General features: G+C 52.5%; 1 protein-coding gene and 1 pseudogene across 7 annotated transcripts in view; one reads left to right on the top strand and one right to left on the bottom strand.

The window, feature by feature from the left end:
* Nucleotides 1-2,951: 2,951 nt before the first annotated feature.
* On the bottom strand, nucleotides 2,952-16,490 carry LOC138997364 (pancreatic progenitor cell differentiation and proliferation factor pseudogene; annotated as a pseudogene).
* The window catches only part of NLRC5 (NLR family CARD domain containing 5), a 76,983-nt gene continuing 65,021 nt past the window's right edge, over nucleotides 8,236-20,197 (top strand). For all 7 annotated transcript variants that reach the window (XM_070398814.1, XM_070398813.1, XM_070398811.1 and 4 more), the window contains exon 1: nucleotides 8,236-8,258. The gene's annotated coding sequence lies outside the window, so the exon portion shown is untranslated. The remainder of the gene's footprint in view (nucleotides 8,259-20,197) is intronic.

The raw sequence follows: 20,197 nt of genomic DNA, 5'->3' as shown, positions 1-20,197 counted from the left end.
GATGCTGCAGCCTGTGACTCTGACAGCATGTAAACGGATGCCCCTGACTGCTCCCTATCCCCAAGGGGAGTGTGAGTAAGTACACGTCTCTGGGCCCCTTTGATGCCCCCTGCAGGTGCGGGAGGGCAGCCAGCCAGGGCAGGGAGGAAGCAGGGCACCAGATGTTCTGACCGATGTCTTCCCTGGGAGATAAGCCTGTGAGGGTTGGCACCACGTCCCTCTGGCTCACCCCACACAGTGGCTGGGACACAGCAGGCACTCGGGAGATAGCTGCTGAATGAATGAAAGGCCAGCTGGGAGGAGCCTCTAGTTGTGAGTGCAGCTCTCCCTCCGCTTCCCCATCTGAACCCGGGGCTGGCAGCTTTTCGAGGCTCCTTTTCGGCTTCCGGAAGCTGGCTCATAGGCCCAGCAGGGCCACCTGGGAAAGGGCAGGAGAGGGGTCCAGGCCGCATCCGACCTTCTCCAGGGTCACTTCATCCACAAGACGTTCTCAGACGCCTCCTTCCTCCCCACCTCAGGCCCCGCCTGCGGGCCGCCTGCACGCTGGACTTCCGGTTCTCCACGCAAGTCCCCGCCTCCCTGGCCAAGGCCACCTCCCAGGACGGCCACTTCATACTCGCCCGTGCTCATGCCAACCCTGTGCCAGGAGCACTGCTCTGCGCCTATTTACACACAGAAAGACGGTCAGTAAGTGGCAGTGCTGATGCCCCCACACCGTGCTCTGTGCTCCCCTGTGGTTCCTTCTAGGCTGTTCTATGGGGGGCCTGCCCTCTTATTGGTTGTTGGATCTCTCACGTGGTGGATGGTTTCCTCGTGTGGTCTGTGATACTTGGTTACTCGGAAGCTCATCTTCAGTGGAATTTGGTTTTCCTGCGGACAGACTCAGCCTCCTGGCCCACCCCCCTGCTTGGAGAGTGGTTTTGCACTTAAGCCAGGAGCCTCAGTGGTTGCATCAGGCACGGGTCTGGGTGTGTGCGGGGGGCGGGGCGGGGGGGGGGGCGCTGTTAGGTTCATCTCTCAGCTCAGGACGACGTGTGCCAGCGGGTAGGACGGTGTAGACGTCAGAGCTGCATGTACACGGGCTGGGGTTTCCTTCCTAGGGGCCCTGCCCCAACGCAGCGCTCCTTGTGGCTTCCTTCGGTGGGTAAAGTGTCGTCTCCTTTCAACGGAGGGGAGTTATTTTAACCCCAACGCCTCCTCTCACGTCTTTGCCTCGGAGCCTGTTGTAACCCCACACGCCAGTGTGGTCTGAACCCACATCCTGGCCTCGTCTCTCTGGGTCGCTGTGCTCACAGCCTGGGCTCTCGGTGCCACCTTCCTCTCCAGTGTCCAGGATGGTCCTTCCTTTTGTGTGAGCTCAGCTATGCGTTAGGTGAAGCCTCGTGTTGTAAAGCAGCCGTTGGTTTCATGGCTGGAGCCCGTCCCAACTGTCTGCAAACGGGAGGTTCTGCTGAGGGGCCTAGGCCACCTCAGGTCACCCTGCCCGCCCCTGCTGCCCGTCCATTTCCTGTACTGGCCACGCTCCCACCGCAGGGCCTTTGCACATGCCCAGAATGTTTTCTCTCTCCCCCTTCCCCTATTTGATTCCTCCTCAGGGCAAGCCTCCCTCCCCTCTGCCCAATGAGGTCAGATCCCTTCTCCAGGGCTCTCAAACCACAGCCCCGTGCGCCTCTCTGTTCAAGTGCCCTCAGGTGTCAGTTCTGGGATTGCCTGGGAAGCATCCAGCTTCCTAAGGCACAGCTGTGCCGGTTTGATCTGGGCTGCATCCTGCCCTGGGCTCTGGGCTGCACCCTGCCCCTCGCCCAGGGCGGAAGCATCGCTGCTGCATGAACATCCTCACATAGAAGCAGCAGCGCCGCCTTGTGGAGGTCGGCCAGGCAGCAGGTCCTGATCTAAGCTTTGTCTTATTTCATCTTCACAACAAGCTACCAGGCGGACACTGTTGTTGTCTCTTTTGTGCGAATGAAGAAGTCAAGGCACCAAGAGCTCAGTGGGGGCACCCTCACCAGACCCTGAGCGGTGAGCAGGGCGAGGGATGGCTTCAGTCGCACAGCCGAGGGTGCAAGAGTCATGCCCAGGGCACAGGGAGAGGCGTGGCAGGTGGGCCCAGGGCTCAAGCTTCAGAGCTGCCCCGGCTGCTTCCTCTTTCCACCGCCCTGGCCACTCCGAGTTGGCTTCGTCCCTCCAGTCTCCCCGGGGCAGTGGCCACCGTTCTGACGGGTCCCTGTCCTGGCCATGGGTCGCACCCATCCCATGTCCCCCACAGCTTTCCCATGACGTTCTCACCCACTGGACCCAGGTACCTGTCCACAGCCTCCAGAGCCTCACATGTCCAGTCTTCCGTGAGGATATCATTTCTCACCCTGCACCCAGCCAGGCAACGTTTTGTGGCTCACATTTTAAGAATATATATATTTTTATTGACTTCAGAGAGGAGGGGAGAGGGAGAGAGGGATAGATGAGAGAGAAGCATTGATCAGCTGCCTCCTGCACGCCTCGAACTGGGGATCGAGCCCACAACCCATGCATGTGCCCTGACCAGGAATCGAACCTCAACCTCCTGGTTCAGAGGTCAATGCTCAACCACTGAAACATGCCAGCTGGGCTCAATATTTCTTTTTTCTTTTCTTTCTTTCTTTTTTTTTTTTTTTTTTGCTGGCTGCTTCTCATTTATTTTCCACTTGGTGCAAGGCACATGGGTGTGGGGTGTTAGGCAGGCTTGCGTGTGGCTTGGGTAGTAAAAAGTGGGGCTCTCTCAACTTCCTTTTTGGTGTGTTGCTGTTTTGATATAAAAGAACCCAACTGCTTCTGCTTGCTGCAGCTGGCCTAGTCTAGCGAGGTGGGGTGAGGAGAGGGAAGGGGATGGAGGAGCGGGGGAGAGGCTCAAACAGCCTAGCTCCTCTGGAAGTCTGGTGGCTGGTGGCTGGTGGCTGGTGGCTGGTGGTGGCCACTCAGGATGGGGGCCCAGCGTTGACTTTGCCAGGCTGGCCGCCAAGCTGCTTCCTTATGGCTTCCCGAGCCAGGTCACAGGTGGTCATGCTGCTGGAGGCCTGGGGAGATTCCGAAAGCCCTGTGGCCATGAATGGAGAGTGGGCTTCCCCAAAAAGAAGCTTGACTGCCAGTGACCTGGGTCGGCTTTGGGGAGACCCAGGTGGTGGGGGATGGCCTCCCCAGGGTACTCGGCACTTCCACGGGAGCTGGTACTGGAAGTGGAGCCCAGGCGGTGCCGGTAGCAGTCGTGGCCACGAAGGAGCCGCTGGAGGGGATGCTACCATGCTCTCGCTTGTGGGCTGGTGGGAACCTCTGCAGCAACCCCTCACGGACCTCGGCACGAGATCATGGTGGCGGGAACGAGGGGGGTGGGGGAGCCCATTTGCAGAGGAGACCGCGGGAGCCCACACCACGACCGAGACGCGTGGACTCAATATTTCTTAATAGTGAAAACCAAAGACAAACGTAATGCAAGGAGAATAGAGGAAAGTGTAAAGAAAAAACCCGCCGTCTCTCAGAACCACGGTTCACTTGTCATAACTAAGAGATTACACTCCTGCGCTGTTAACCAGACTCCAAACTTGATTTAAATTTCACCAGTTTTCCACTGACTTATATATTTATTTTTTTGGCCCCAGGATCCAGGATAGCACATTGCATTTAGCCTTTTAAAATGCTCTGAAGTTTTTGGGTTCTTTCATTGGCTTCCTTTTCGTTATCTAGGAATCCGAAAAGTTCGGAGGACCTGAGAAACACCTGTGACCCCCTCCCGCGATGTCCTGCGTGGTCCCCCTCCCCTGGCTTCCAGGAAGCACCTTGTTCCTGGCTTCTGAGGCCCTCCCTTCTTGCTTTGAGCCTGGCTGTGGACGTAAACACATTTAGGAGGCTGTTCGCCAAGACGGCTGTGTGTAGGATGCTTCCTGCCAGCAGTGGTACCTGGGCCTCCAGGGGCAGGAGAGAGCCAAGGAGGTGTCCTGGGCCAGGGAAGAACACTTAGGAGCTGAGCAGCGGGACCCAGCGAGGCTGAGCAGAGGGGCTGTGGGGGTGAAGTTGCTGCAGATCAGGCCAGGAGGTAGGTTGAGACTGTGTCATAGACGCTCAAAGGCCAGAAGGAGGCAGTAGCAGCTACAGAAGGCTCTGGGGGTGGGGTGGGGTGGGAGGAGATGCCATCGTTGGCGCTGGTGTGGGAGGCTGCAGTGGGGGCGGGCATTAAATTGAGCCCCTACTGAAATGGCAGAGGGTGGGAGTGGCCCTCAGGGGTCACCTGGGCCCACCCCTTCACTGCAGAGAGGAAGCCCCAGAGGCCGAGAACCAGGGGGACACTGGGTCAAGGTCACGTGCCACATTCATAAGAGTCAATTGTTTCTACGCCTTCAACACTTTAAAAAAAATTAACTTCAGAGAGGAAGGGAGAGAGAGAGATAGAAACATCAATGATGAGAGACACATTGATTGGTTGCCTCCTGCACGTGCTCTGACCAGGGCTGGGGATCGAGCCTGCAACCCAGGTACGTGCCCTTGACCAGAATCGAACCCGGGACCCTTCAGTCTACAGGCCGATGCTCTATCCACTGAGCCAAGCCGGCCAGGGCTACACCTCCAGCACTTTATATATATATATATTTCCCCACCAAAAAATATCTGCTGAGTTTTTACTCTGGGCCAGGACTCCCTGGTCCCTGACTTCATAAAGCTTAGCGTCTAATGGGCAGAGGTGGACAATCACTAGCCACACAAAGGACTACATGACCATGACCTTGACTGTGTCGGAGTCAGGAAGAAAGATGGTTGGGGTGGTCAGGGAAGGAGCATCTACACTTCATAACTCACATTCAGGAAGCGATTTGGACGTTACCTAGGACTGGAGTCTCAGACCGGGGCATGCGTCAGAATCACAGGCAGAGTGTCAGCAGATTCCTGGCCCACCCCTTCGAACCACGTTACCTGCCGGGAGGGGCCGATGCTGCTGGTCGAGGGCCCACACTTGGGGTAGCGCCGAGCTAGCGTGATTGGTCTCCCGGATGTCGCGATACAGTTAAACCCAACCGGCCCGGATGGCGGATGACGTCCTGTGCTGGTTTGTCTTTGGAGGGGGAGGAGGTGAGAACTGGGAAAGTCCTGGTGGACACTGCTTCTAACCCACCAGGAGCAGGGTGTTGGGGATGTGGGTCAATAGAATCCAGAAGAGAAAGTGTCTCGTGACCCCACAGCCACAGGTGCTGGGGAACTTCCCAGGTTTCCAGAGGATCAATGTCTAGACCTGACTCCAGGCCCCCTTGGGGCCATTGCTTCCCACTCAGCACAAGAGGAGAGAAGAGGGTGGCTTTGTGCTTCGAGCAGCGCCCGGGAAACCATCGTCACTACCATCCTGGCCTCCTATTCCAAGGAGAGGCTCCTCCTGAGCCTCTGGGTTCCGGGAGCCACAGAGACCGGAGCAGGTGGTTGGCTCAGCAGGTGGCTCCCTGGTCCCTCTGGTGTCAGGCCCAGGCTTTGGCAGGGAAATGTGACCCCTTCCCTCCAGGACTTAGGATCTGACTGCCGGGGACGCAAGACCCTACCTAGAGTCTTAATGAGGAGGGAGACACAGCAGGAAGGAGAGCATGGCAGGAAGAAGGGACTGCGTGAGCAAAGGCCTGGGCCCTGAATGGCTGATCTCAAGGGAATGCTTAGAGGGTTTCTCTCTTTCTTTCTTAAAAAAATATTTTAATGGATTTTAGAAAGTAGAAGGGAGATGGATAGAGAGATAGAAACATAAATGATGAGAATTATTGATCGGCTGCCTCCTGCACACCACCTACTGGGGTTGCGGGCCAAGTTCTTATCTCTCTCTTTTTAAATTTTATTTTTCTTTTCTTTTTTTTTTAAAAATATATTTTTATTGATTTTTTACAGAGAGGAAGGGAGAGGGATAGAGAGTTAGAAACATCAATCAGCTGTATCCTGCACACCCCCTACTGGGGATGTGCCCGCAACCAAGGTACATGCCCTTGACCGGAATCGAACCTGGGACCCTTCAGTCCGCAGGCTGACACTCTATCCACTGAGCAAAACCGGTTAGGGCTAAATTTTATTTTTCATTTACAGTTGACATTCAATATTATTTTATACTAAAGGCCCGGTGCACAAACTTCGTGTGTATGTCTCTTCAGGGCAATATCGGGATACACTGGACGCTCTGAGCAGCTCCTTCCCCAAACAGAAACTTTCACCATCACATCTGCAGAGAGTGGACCCCAGCCCGGCCAGGACCCCAGCAGACCCCAGGTCTCCTTTCTACTCCAGGGGTGCAGAGCCTTAGCCTCTGCAGGGTCCCCGAGCAGCATAGCAGCCAGGTCGGCCTGGGAGGGCACTGATACAGCCCTGCACCAGCAGAGGGCGCTGTGGAGTTCCAGCGCTGCCAGAACCGGGCCAACCTGCCAGATCCCTCTCCTACATCCTGATTCCTCCATCCAAGCCCAGAAGCTCTGACCTGGGCCCACCTCAAAAGATGAGGAAATCCTCCCAGCCCGGATGGGGTCCAGGCCTCACGACCCAGGCCCTGGGGAAAGCTGGGTGGGTCCAAGAAAGGAGGCAGCTTGCATCTCATGGTGATATGAGCCTTCCTGAAGGGGACACAACTATAAGGTCGGCTCATGGGCTTCCGGCACAGCTGCATCAGCCCCAACTTGAGGTCATCAGATTCTCACCCCCTCTGCACAGATGGCAAAACTGAGGCTCCTGGAAATAAAGGCATTTGGCTAGTACGTTGGCGAGCAGGACTGGAAGCCAGGGTGTCTGACGCCAACGGTTGTGCTCAGGATGCTGCCTCGCCCCCACACCCTTGGCCTGGGAGGCAGTGGTCTGGGCGTGGAAGCTGGAGGTGCATGGAAGACCTTCCCAGCAGGCAGGCTTGTCCGCGGATGGATAAGGCCTCTGCAGGAGGAGGGAGCTCCCCGTCCCAGCACAGATGCAAAAGGCCAGGGAGGTTGCAATAAAGTTTTGAAAGGGTAGTTGGGCTAGTGGCCCCTTCAGGATTGCCACTGACCCCCCTCCTGGGGGAGCCATCTCACCTTCTTCTTTCCCCTCCAGTCCCCTTCGCTCCATCTCTCTTCCTTCATCTCTGCCTGTATCCTTGTGTGACTTGGGCAAGCTCCTTCACCTTTCTCCTCTCTAGGCCTCAGTTTACGCATCTGCAAAGTGGGGTAATGCTTGCCCCTGCATTTTCAGGGTTATTTTGGGGATTAGATGAGATGAATTTGTAGAGCGTTTAGCACCGGTTAGAGGGCCAAGAACTCCGTCACCAAGACCCATCCTTGTCCCCCACTTTCTTTGTAGAGAGCACCCCAGGACAGGACAGGTTCTCAGTCCCCTCCTCCTGCACAGCCAGCATCTCCTCCCTCCCATCCTGTTCCACCCTCCAGGGAGAGTGGAACTCAGCCCAGGTCCTCCTGTGGGACTGACCCCTCCCACATGCGCACCCGGGTGAGTCCGAAACCCAACAACCAATCCATCCGGCTGCCTGTCACTACTTGAGACAATTAAGCAGAGACAAGATCGAATCTTATATGAACGTTTATTCCGGCAGCATGGAGAACCGCAGGTCATCCACAAAAATCTGCTCTTACCCGCCCCGCCCCCACCTCCGCTCCCATAAGGCAGCTGCTTATACCGGGTAGAAGGACAAAGATTCCATGGGAAAGTAGGAATTAAGGCATGGGTCACAGGTTACAGGCAATGCAGACTCAGGGGTCATCAATTGCGGGCACCTCCGGGATCAGACTGTCTCAGCAACAAGGTTGCAAATCTTTCCCTAAATATAGGCAGTTCTTGGAAGAGGAGGAGGGACCACATTCCAGGGGTTGAGCCTACAACTCGCAGCCAGGTTAGAATGTGCTTTCTCTATTCAGAACAGAGCCATCGCGGTTAACAGCATAACTAACATTTCTTATAATTACAGCTGGCCCCCACTATTCTATTTCTGCCCCTAACAAGTTAACCCTCACCCCTTGCCTGAGTTTCGCATTCACGAAAGGGGCCTGCGCCCACCGCGTCCCTCGGGGGCAATCGCGGTCCTGCAAAAGTTGCCAAACGCGGGAAGCTCAGAGGCAGAGCGAAGGCGCGCTGGCCCGCGCCCAGCCCGCGCCCGGCGGCACCCGCACCCCCACCCGCGCAGGGCTGGCATCTAGAATCCACGTGATTTCCTAGCAGTGGCCACGGCTCGGCTTGCGCGGCTCTGGGCGCCTAGTTTCAGTTTCGTGCAGAGCGCGGAGGTGTGAGGAGCGCGGAGGGTGAGTGCGCGGCGGCGCTGCCCGCTGCGGGCTGCGGGCTCCTGGGAGGGGGCGAGTCGCACAGCAGATTCGGGTGCAAATGCCGAACAGAGCGGGGATGCAGGGATGCCAGGGGGCTCTGGAGCGGGAGGGCCTGGTGTCCATCGGGTGGATGGCAGGGTGGACGGGGCGGAGTGACTGATGACAGGATGGGCGGATGGGGCGCCCGTGGCTGGAGCGGGGCGCAGCCTGCTACCCGCGGAGTTTGGGGTTGAGTTGCGAGCCGCAGAGGTAAACTGTCGAGGTCACCATCGGGGCTGCGCTCTCCTTCCAGCCCGTCCTCCCCACCCTGGAAAGCACCTGTCACCGCTGGGGGTTCGACTTTCCACTGCTTGTTAACGAATTACAGGGCTCACGCTGCTCTTTATGCACAATGCGGACTTTTTAGCCGAAAGAAAATAAACTTTATGATGGACAAGTCCAAACGAACACAGCAGTGGAAGGAACAGAAATCGGTGGAACCATATGGACTTGCGGGGTCTGATAGAACGAAGCCCCATGTAACCACCACCCTCAACCACCACCAAGCTAGGGCCAGCGCAGTGTGTCTCCACCTCACCTCGTTCTTTATTTTATATATTCGGGGGTTTTTTTTAGAGAGAGTGGAAGTGAGGGAGAGGGATGGAGAGGGAGAAACATCGATGTGAGAGAGAGACATCGATTGGTTGCAGCCGAGGTACCCGAGGTCCGTGCCCTTGACCAGAATCGAACCCAGGACCCTTCAGTCTGCAGGCCCACACTCTATGCACTGAGCTAGAATGGCTAGGGCATACACACTGCATTTCTCTCTCTCTCTCTCTCTCTCTCTCTCTATATATATATATATATATATATGTTTAAATATATTTTACCGATCTTCCACAGAGAGGAAGGGAGAGGGATAGAGAGCAAGAAACATTGATGAGAGAGAAACATCGATCAGCTGCCTCCCGCACGCCCCCCACTGGGGATGTGCCCGCAGCCAAGGCACATGCCCCTGACTGGAATCGAACCCGGGACCCCTGAGTCCTCAGGCCGACGCTCCATCCACTGAGCCAAACCGGTTAGGGCTAAAATATATTTTTATTAATTTCAGAGAGGAAGGGAGAGGGAGAAAGAGCTAGAAACATCAATGATGAGAGGGAATCATTGATTGGCTGCCTCCTGCACGCCCCCTACTGGGGATCGAGCCTGCAAACTGGGTATGTGCCCTTGACTGGAATTGAATCTGGGGACCCGTCAGTCCTAGGCTGACACTCTATACACTGAGCCAAACCGGCTAGGGCCACACTTCATTTTTTAAAAATTTCTTTATTGATTAAGGTATTACATATGTGTCCTTATGCCCCCATTACCCGCCCCCCCCCCCCCCCCCCCGCCAGTCCCCCTGGTGTCTGTGTCCATTGGTTAGGCTTATATGCATGCACACAAGTCCTTTGGTTGATCTCTCCCCCTTACCCTCACCCTCCCCTATCTTCCTTCTGAGGTTTGACAGTCTGATCGATGCTTCTATGTCTCTGGATCTGTTTTTGTTCATCAGTTTGTGTTGTCATTATATTCCATAAATGAGTGAGATCATGTGATATTTATCTTTCTCTGAATGGTTTATTTCACTTAGCATAATGCTCTCTAGTTCCATCCATGCTGTTGCAAATGGTAAGAATTCCTTATTTTTTACCGTAGGGTAGTATTCCATTGTGTAGATGTACCACAGTTTTTTAATCCACTCATCTGCTGATGGGCACTTAGGCTGTTTCCAGATCTTAGCTGTGGTGAATTGTGCTGCTATGAACATAGGGGTGCATATATCCTTTCTGATTGGTGTTTCTGGTTTCTTGGGATATATTCCTAGAAGTGGGATCACGGGGTCAAATGGGAGTTCTATTTTTAGCTTTTTGAGGAAACTCCATACTGTTCTCCACAGTGGCTGCACCAGTCTGCATTCCCACCAGCAGTGCACAAGGGTTCCTTTTTCTCCGCATCCTCCATCCTCGCCAGCACTTGTCGTTTATTGATTTGTTGATGATAGCCATTCTGACAGGTGTGAGATTATACCGCATTGTCGTTTTGATTTGCATCTCTCGGATAATTAGTGACTTTGAGCATGTTTTCATATGTCTCTTGGCCTTCCTTCTGTCTTCTTTCAAAAAATATCTATTTAGGTCCGTTGCCCATTTTTTGATTGGGTTGTTTATCTTCCTTTTGTTAAGTTGTATGAATTCCCTGTAAATGTTGAAGATTAAACCCTTATCGGTGATAACATTGGCAAATATTCTCCCATGCAGTGGGCTTTCTTGTTGTTTTGTTGATGGTTTCTTTTGCTGTGCAGAAGCTTTTTATTTCGATGTAGTCCCATATGTTTATTTTCTCTTTAGTTTCCGTTGCCCTAGGAGCAGTATCACACACTTCATTCTTAAACAAATGTTTGACAGACACCATAGCATTCCAACTGAAATAATTCAGAACGAGTTTAAAAAACACACACCACACAAAACAATGCCACCAGCATACTTTAAACATTTTAACAATAACTCCAGACTATTTCTGATGAACATTTGAACCTCATAAGTAATAGGTGAATACATGAGGGTCCTTATCTTACTTGCTTTTTGCATTTCCATGTCACTTTTAGTCATTTTTCTCTCTGGGGAGAGAATTTGCTGGGGTGGCCATTTGGGGAGGCCCCCCCCTCCCCCAGCACCATTTTCATTCATTTTATAGGTTGGGTTCTTACTTTTCCTCTTTGAATGGTTGGGGGTTCTGCAGTCTTTTTTGAAAATATGTTTTTATTGATTTCAGAGAGGAAGGGAGAAGGGGAGAGAGAAACACCAATGATGAGAGAGAATCATTGATTGGCTGCCTCTGCATGCCCCCCACCGGGGATCGAGCCCACAACCCAGGCGTGTGCCCTGACAGGGAATCAAACCATGACCTCCTGCTTCATAGGTTGATGCTCAACCACGGAGCCAGATGGGTTCTGCAGTCTTAAGCAGCTGTTTGAAAACCAGCACTTCCCAGTCTCACAAACCTGGGCGTGGCAGGAGGTGGGGTGAACCCCCACTAATACCTCCAGATTTCCCTTCTAAGAAGCCATATGCCCAGAAAAGCACTAGACTGGGTCTCCTGCTGGAGAACAGAGGTGCAGTGAAGCCTCAATGTGAAGGTACATCCAGGTTCCCCATCCAACATGCCTTGCCCAGACCTTACTGACCTACAGCCCCTCTGGCCAGGGATTGTGCCCGCCTGGCTTGTCTCCAAACGTGGCCCCAGCTCGACTGCCTGCATGGTAGGCAGGTAGACCAGGGCCTCCACCCCTTGTATTTGCTGGTTACTGTGGACTAACTGCAGGCGTACCTTGGAGATACCGAGGCCGCTTCCAGGCTATCGCAACAAAGCGAACGTCTCAATAAAGCAAGTCACACACAGTTTTCGGTTTCCCAGTGCCTATAAAGTTATGTTTACACTAAACCGTAGTCTATTAAATGTGCAATCGTATTATGTCTTTAAGAACAATGGACAGCCCAGCCGGTGTGGCTCAGGGATTGAGCATCAGCCCATGAACCAAGAGATCCCTGGTTTGATTCCCCAGTCAGGGCACATGCCCAGGTTTCCGGCTGAATCCCCAGTAGGGGGAGTGCAGGCGGCAGCTGATCAATGTTTCTATCTCTCTATCCCTCGCCTTTCCTCTCTCTAAAATACCCATGAAAACATAAAAAAAAACACACCAATGTACGTACCTTAATTAAAAAGTACTCGATTGCTAATGCTAACCATCATCTGAGCCCTCAGTGAGTCGTTAACTTTTTGCTGGTGGAGGGTCTTCCTTGCTGTTGATGACAATACAGTATCTGTGAAGGGCAGTAAAAATGAAGCGCAATACAGTAACGCATGCCTGTGTTTCATCTGTCCAGACCTCCCTTTCTCCTCTGTAAGATGGGGTTGATAATTTGTCCTTCAGAGCGGGTTTCAGGGGTTGGACCAGATGAGAATGAGGTCTGCCCCGTGCATGGTCAGCCTTAGGCACTGCCTGAGCATGAGCTCGCGGTGAAGGCAGACCAGCAGGAGGCAGATGCCCCTCGCTCGGCCAGATGCAGAGGCGACCCTCCTCACACCCCAACACACACACCCCCACCCCTGAGGAAAATGCTCAATACTTCTTAGTTCGCCTCCTCCCGTCTGTTGTGGATTAAACTTGTGTCCCTAAAAGCGTTACGTTGAAGTCTTAACCCCTGGAACCTAAGCATGTGACTTTATTTGGAAATAGGTCTAGAGCAGATGTAATTAGCTAGGACGAGATCATCCTGGGGTAGGTAGGTGGGCCCTTCAGTCAGTATGGCTGGCGTCTTTACAAAAGAAGAGATGAATATAAAGATAGATATCCAGGAAGGATGTGACTCCAGAGGCAGAGATTGGAATAATGAGTCAAGGAATTCCAAGAATTGTTGGCAACCACCAGAAGCTGGGAGAGGCCAGGGAGGCTTCTTCCCTCGCACCTGTTGTTTTTCCAATCCTCCTCTGAGGATATTTCTCCATTGATTTTTAGAGAGAGTGGCAGAGAGAGGGAAAGACAGAGAGAAATCTCCATGTCAGAGAAACACATCGATTGGTTGCCTCCTGAACATGCCCCTCCCAGGGCCCAGGCTGGGGAGGAGCCTGCAACCCAGGTACATGCCCTTGACTAGGAACCGAACCTGGGACCCTTCAGTCCACAGGCGGACGCTCTAGCCACTGAGCCAAACCGGCTAAGGCCCTGCTGACACCTTGGTTTCAGACTCCTGGCCTCCAGAAAGGGAGGGAATACATTTCTGTCATTTTAATCCACCCAGATGATGGCCCCTTGTTACAGCTGTAACAAAGCTAGGGCACCATTCACCCTCCCAGAACCTCTCCTCTGCCTTCCACACAGAGCCGTCCTAGTGACTGAGCACATCAACACAAGTGTGAAGACTTTGTAAAAAAACAAAAAACAAAACAAAACTTTCTGTAGTTGTCCTGAGGATGTGGGCTACCGGTTTTCTTTACCGGATTTATTTTTTGAGTGTTGGCTGGTAGCCCAAAGTTTACCCTGGCTGCAACTCAGTCTGCAAGATGTTGCTGTCAGAAACGTCTAGACCTGCCCAGAATTTTTTACTGACAACAGTTGCCAGAAGCCACATCTCAATGGATTGAGAACATGGTCCGGAGAATGGCAGTTTTGCAGCTTATTTTATACACTAGAACAGCGGTTCTCAACCTGTGGGTCGTGACCCCTTTGGGGGTCGAACGACCTTTTCACAGGGGTCGCCTAAGACCATCGGAAAACACATCTATAATTACATATTGTTTTTGTGATGAATCACTATGCTTTAATTATGTTCAGTTTGTAACAATGAAAACACATCCTGCATATCAGATATTTACAGGATGATTCATCACAGTAGCAAAATTACAGTTATGAAGTAGCAACGAAAATAATGTTATGGTTGGGGGGTCACCACAACGTGAGGAACTGTATTAAAGGGTCGCGGCCTTAGGAAGGTTGAGAACCACTGCCCTAGAATCCAAGGAGAAAACATAAGGAGGGTTACATATATCCTCTGGTGGTCGATTAGGGAGGCGGGAGAAAGCAAATGGGGGAGGTTTCTGGGATTGAATAAAAGGTAAAACACGGACTTCTTTTACATGGGTGGCTACGGGATGGTTAATAGTTAACATTTACGCACATGGAGGTGGGGTTCGGGGGACAGGAGAACAATGACCTGTTGTGTGGTCTGTGCTCTGGTCCCTGGCTCTGAGGGTCCGGAAAAGGACACCACTTTGACATTGCACAGGTATATTGTCTCGGATGCCTTTTGCTGTATGGGGCGAGGTTCCAGCCACCTGAGCCACCCAGCCCGGGCTCTTTGCTTTTTAATAGCGACATAGTATTTCACTGTCTGGTGGGTCCAGACTTGAATGAATTATTGTTGTGTATTTCGGTTGTTTCCCGCCTGTCGCTATTCTAAACAGTTGCCGTAAAGAATATCCTTGTTGCCCTGGCTGGTTTGGCTCAGTGGATAAAGCATCGGCCTGCGGACTGAAGGGTTCCGGGTTCGATTCTGGTCAAGGGCACATGCCCAGGTTGCTAGCTGGATCCCCGGTGGGAGGCATTCAGGAGGCAGCTGATCGGTGACTCTCTCTCATCCTTGATGTTTCGATCTCTCTCTCCCTCTCCCTTCCTCTCTGAAATCACTAAAATCAATCAAAATATATATTTTTAAAAAGAATATCCTTGTTCAAGCATCACTTGTATGTATGTGAGAATACTTCTTTTTCTTGCCTAACTGCTCTGGCTAGAACTTCCGGTTCTCTGTTGAGTAGAAGTGGTGAGCGTAGGCTCCTTGCCTTGTTACTGCGCTAATCTTAGAGGCAGTGCTCTGAGCCTCTCACCATTGGGTATGTTTGCTGTGGGTTTTTCATATAAGGCTTTTCTTATGTGGAAGTAGTGTCCTTTTAGCTCTCGTCTGTTGGATTTTTTTTTTATCATGAAAGTGTGATGACTTTTGTCAAATGCTTTTTTTCTGCCTCGATTGAGATGATCGCGTAGTATTTCCCCTTCATTTTGTTGACGTGACTTATTACATTGGCCAATTTTCTTTTCTTTTTTTAAATAATTTTTTTAAAAATATATTTTATTGAATTTTTACAGAGAAGAAGGGAGAGGGATAGAGAGTTAGAAACATCGATGAGAGAGATCGATCAGCTGCCTCCTGCACAGCCCCCAGTAGGGATGTGCCCGCAACCCAGGTACATGCCCTTGACCGGAATCGAACCTGGGACCCTTGAGTCCGCAGGCTGATGCTCTATCCACTGAGCCAAACCGGTTTCATATGTTGAAACATCTTTGCATTCCAAGAGTAAATTCCACTTGGTCATGGTATATATATATATTTTTAATAGACTGCTGATTTTATTTTACTAGTATATTGTTGAAGTTTTTTTTTTCATCAACCATACAGGATGTTGGTCTATAGTTTTCTTTTCTTGTAATGGCTTTGTCTGGTTTTGGTATCAGGGTAATGCTGGCCTCCTAGAGTGAGTTAGGAATTGTTCCTTCTCTGCGATTTTGGAACATTTTAAGAAGGGTTGGTATTAGTTCTGTTTTAAATGTTTGGTGGACTTTCCCAGTGAAGCCATCAGGTGTTGGGCTGTTCTTTGTTGCTGATTCATCTCCTTACTAGTTGTAGGTCTATTGAGATCTTCTTTGTGATCTGTCGATTGAGCCAAACCGGATAGGGCTGTCCAGTGATTCCTTCTCCGCCTCCTGGGCATCAGACATTCTCTCTGTGGAGCGCAGTGGCCCAGGTACCATCTTGATCTCTCGCAGTCCTCCTAGGGCACAAAGTCAACTGGTTTTTGCCTTTAAATCTCTCGAGTGTCTCCCGTGTGCAGCCACTTTCTCATGTTCCCCGGAGGCGCAGTTGTTTTTGAATGTCCTAGTCTTTACTGTCTGGCTCCTGAAAGTGAAGGGGGGAGTGAAGCGGGTAGCGGGACAGGCACAGGCCCTTTGCAATTTCCTGGAAGTCACTGTAGCTCAAGGGGGAGGCGCTTGCAACAATGGAGGGACATGTGACAGCAGTGACCTCCTGCCTTGTTGCCTGCACCTCTGAGATGGATCTGAGGCAGCAAGCCGCCGTCCGAGCACAAGGCTCCAATATCTTGACCTGCCCTGGCTCCAAGCTGTGTGCAAGCGGCTCTGGGAGCACGTGCACAATCCCCCTGACATGCGCTGAGGGGGTGGGCAGCTGCTACTGGACTAAGAACTGGAATTAGTCACAGCGTGCAGCCAAGACTTCCCCTGGGCATTGCAATGTCACCAGACTCCGGAGTTCCAAAGCAGCTGTACCAGGGCGATTCTGCCCGTGACATCATTGTCCACGTGGGGAGGTAGATGACGGGTACTTTCTGCTCCTTCGTCTTCCCAGAATCCTCTCCTGCACATTTATTTTTATAAGGAGTTTGAGACCATGTCGTTCAGTTAATCTCTTAGGAGACTGGCCAGATGTGGAGGCTGCAGGCAGCTGGGAAGCATCCTGATTCCCCATCGTCCACCTCCTGGGGGAAGGGGTGGAACCTGGACCAGCACCAGACCCCGGGCCCCCATCAGCCCCTGGCCTCAGCAATGCCTTCTGTCCCGCGGTGAAATGGACGGAACATTCAGACCGTGGGGAACCGGTACTCGGAGGCGGTCGGCATCTCGGCGGCGTCTTGTTTGCCGTTTGACGAAGTAGATTGCTATTTTGTGTGTTTCTTGGGAGTCCTGTGGCCAGAGCGGCCGCTGAAATTGAGTCATAGAATAAGTCCGTTGTCTCTTTCAGTTCTGTGTCATCCGCCCTGGTTAGTCAAGGAGAAAGTGCTATTGTGTGCAACGCTTCACACACACTTTTTTTTTTCCCCCTCGTTAATCCTCACCTGAGGATATTTTTTCATTGATTTTTTAGAGAGAGTGGAAGGGAGGGAGAGAGACAGAGAGAGAAACGTCGATGTGAGAGAGACACATGGATTGGTTGCCTCCCACACGAGCCCCGACCAGGGCCGGGGATTGAGCCTGCAACCAGACCGGAATCAAACCTGGGACCCTTCAGTCCGCAGGCTGACGCTCTAGCCACTGGGCTAAACCGGCCAGGGTGCCTCTCGCGCTCTTGATCTCGGTTTCAGCCGTGGGAGCCAGGCTCCCAGTCCGAGTCCCGGGAGGCAGCAAGACCTGGTTCCAGCTCAGCAGCATCGCTTTGGTTTTGTTTTCTTGGGGTTTCTTTTTGGGGTGACTTTCCATTCTCGGTGAACGGTACTGTAGACAGTAACGTGAAAGGCGAAGTGACTTCTAGAAAAATCTTGAGGTAATGATACCCTGCTGCTCAGATCAGGCGAAAATATTCTCAGACATGGGTACGAAGTTTGGAAATTATACACCTCTCCCTGAAGGGTGTGATTGTGAAGCCTTCAGGTTATATGTCTCTGCAATGGTTAGAAGTATCCAGAGGCGCCAGGGTGATAGTTTATAAGCAGAAATATAATAAGCCTTCATGGGGATGATCCTTTCGTTTGGGAAGAAGACCATTTGCTGGCAGTAGGTTAGAAAGGGGCCTCTGGATTCAGTTAGGTTTTAAAATTAAAAACACACACACACATTTTTATTGATTTCAGAGAGGAAGGGAGGGAGAGAGAGAGAGAGAGAGAAACATCAATGATCAGAGAGATTCATTGATTGGCTGCAACCCAGGCATGTATCTTGACCGGGAATCGAACTGTGACCTCCTGTCCATGTTTTATGGGTCTGGGCACTGTCGGCCGCCATGGGGTTGGTTCAGGTGATCCACCCCAGAAGCAAAATTCCTCTTCTCGACTTCAGAGGGCCCAGCCTTCTGGTCACTGATCTTCTGTCTTCTTTCACATAAACAAAAAAAAGAGTATTCATTTTAAACCACACAAGTGATACATGACTAAATCCGCTTTGCAAAAAGCTAAACACCTTATATATAATGTTACTCGCTGCTCCCGCCCCCGGTCGGTCCTTCCCCAGTTTCAGGTGACCGGTTTGGTGTGTTGCCTTCCGGGAACTTTAAACCTTCCTGTAATAAAAATCATTCTTGCATTGGGCCTACTAACTGCCAGGCCCCGTGTTGAGCACTTTACCTGTAGCAACTCATTTAAACCCCACAACAACCATGCGAGGTAGGTGCTGGCATTATCCCCATTTTACAGATGAGAATATTGAGGCCCAGAGAGGCTACACGACTTGCCTGACGCCACACAGCCTGTAAAGGGTGGAAAGATTCGTCCCAAACCTAGACAGCCTCGCCCCCAAACTCATGCTCTTAACCTCTAAGCTATAAAATCAGGTTATGCTGGACCTGGGTTCTAGTTTATGTGTATTTTTAAGGCAAATGATAGCATACTGTGCAGATCATGACACCGCGTGGCTTGTTTAGTCAACAGCGTGTCCCGAGGAGCCAGCTGTGCTAACACAAGCGATGGCCTTCACGCCCATCGGTGTGGTTCCACCAAGCGTTGTTGGTCTAGGGATTGTTCAAGGGCGGCGACAGGATCGCCTGGTCCAGTGCTCCGTGCGGCTCTCCCTGGGCTCTCTGTCGAGCGGTTCGTTTGTGGGGTCAAAGCGTGGATGCCCTTTAAGTGTTCGAAGTCCGGGCTAACTGGCCCTCCGAGGCGGACAGACCCATTTCCAGGCCGTGAGTCCGAATTCAGGGTCCAACGTCTTCCCTTTAGATCTCAAGGCTTCTTCCATCCCCGGCCCCCATTCTGTCCCCCTGCACTTGAAAACGAACCCAAGATCTGGGATCCTCGTCAACTCACTGTTCAACTGCGTGGGAGGTAAAGAGGGGATTTCTAGCCCCGAGCTTCATTTTCGGTTTGTGGCTGTGCCGAGCCTGGGCCTGTGTTTGAGGACTTGGCAGAGCCATGGGGTGGGGCATAGGGTGCCCAGGAACCAGTCAGAGGCAGAGGCGGACTGCAAACTCAGCTTCAAACTCAGCGAGGGCGCAGGGCGAGGGCACAGGGCGAGAGCGCAGGGCGAGGGTTAGTCATGGAGAGTCCCCAGGGTCTCATCTATATATGGCCACAGTGAGTAATGGCGATTTTTTTAAAGATTTTTTTTTTTTATTGATTTCAGAGAGTAAGGGAGAGGGAGAGAGAGAACATCAATGATGAGAGAGAATCATGGATCGGCTGCCTCCTGCATGAACCACCCTGGGGATGGAGCCTGCAACCCGGGCATGTGCCCTGACCAGGAATCGAACTGGGACCTCCTGGCTCATAGGTCGACGCTCAACCGCTGAGCCTCGCCGGCCGGGCTGAGTGACGTAGATCTTTAATGTGATATGTTCAGGCGTTTAGCTTTTTGCTAAGGGAATTTAGTCACATATTACTCATGCGGTTGAACACGAACACATTTTTTTTTTAAGTGAAAGAAGAGAAAATGAATGACCAGAAGGCCGGGCCCCCTGACGCTGAGAATCCCTGGGCTGTGGTTTGCGGAGAGGCAGGGCTCCTGGGGCAGGGAACTCGGAGCCAGCTTCCCATCCCCCGGGCGTGGAGAGGTGGTGCCACGGTCTCACGATCACGTGGGCAGCTTCCAGAAGGACGGACACCTGTGTTCCAGGCTCAGCGGTGGGGCTGCGATTGGTCAGGGGAGGGCCCATTGGCATTTTCTCAAGACCCCGGATGGTTGTAATGTGCAGAGGAGCTTGGGAAGGAGGGGCCTGGCAGGCCCAGGGAGAGGCCTCCGCAGGCTCAGGCCCAGGCCCAGGCCCAGGGCCGTGCTGGGCGGGAGCCTCACGGTGGAGAACTCACCAGTCCTTCCTGTGGGTGCTGGGCCCAAGCTGCCAGGCCTGAACGGGGGACACAAGGCCACTGTCTGGCCACCTGCTGACCCAGCCAGGCCAGGGCTGGCCCCAGGGCTCCGGGGACCCAGAGGAGGGTGAGTCTGGAAACCCTAGAGCGGTGGTTCTCAACCTTCCTAATGCCGCGACCCTTTAATGCAGTTCCTCATGTTGTGGTGACCCCCAATTTCATTGTTACAAATTGAACATAATTAAAGCATAGTGATTCATCACAAAAACAATATGTAATTATATATGTGTTTTCCGCTGGTCTTAGGCGACCCCTGTGAAAGGGTTGTTCGACCCCCAAAGGGGTCGCGACCCACAGGTTGAGAACTGCTGCCCTAGAGGCTCCTTTGGTAGAAAGGCCGAGCCTTCCCAGCAGGGAAGGGGGGGAGGCTGGGACCCCGACTCCCAGGTCCGCGTGACAAGAAGAAAAGGTTTTGTTGGACTTGGGACAGGGGCCACCCAGGCCCAGGCCTGAGGCCCAGAGGGCTCTCTGTTCTGAGCGAAACGCCTTCCACCCCCAGATGCCTTCGAGGCGAGGAGATGTTTGTTCCACCCCCA

The sequence above is a fragment of the Myotis yumanensis genome, unplaced genomic scaffold (assembly GCF_028538775.1).
Source record: "Myotis yumanensis isolate MYYU_CA2020_CCGP unplaced genomic scaffold, mMyoYum1.0.hap1 SCAF_18, whole genome shotgun sequence".
Taxonomy (NCBI): Eukaryota; Metazoa; Chordata; class Mammalia; order Chiroptera; family Vespertilionidae; genus Myotis; species Myotis yumanensis.
Note: the sequence above shows the minus strand (reverse complement) of the source record. Positions and strands in the feature narration are given on the sequence as shown.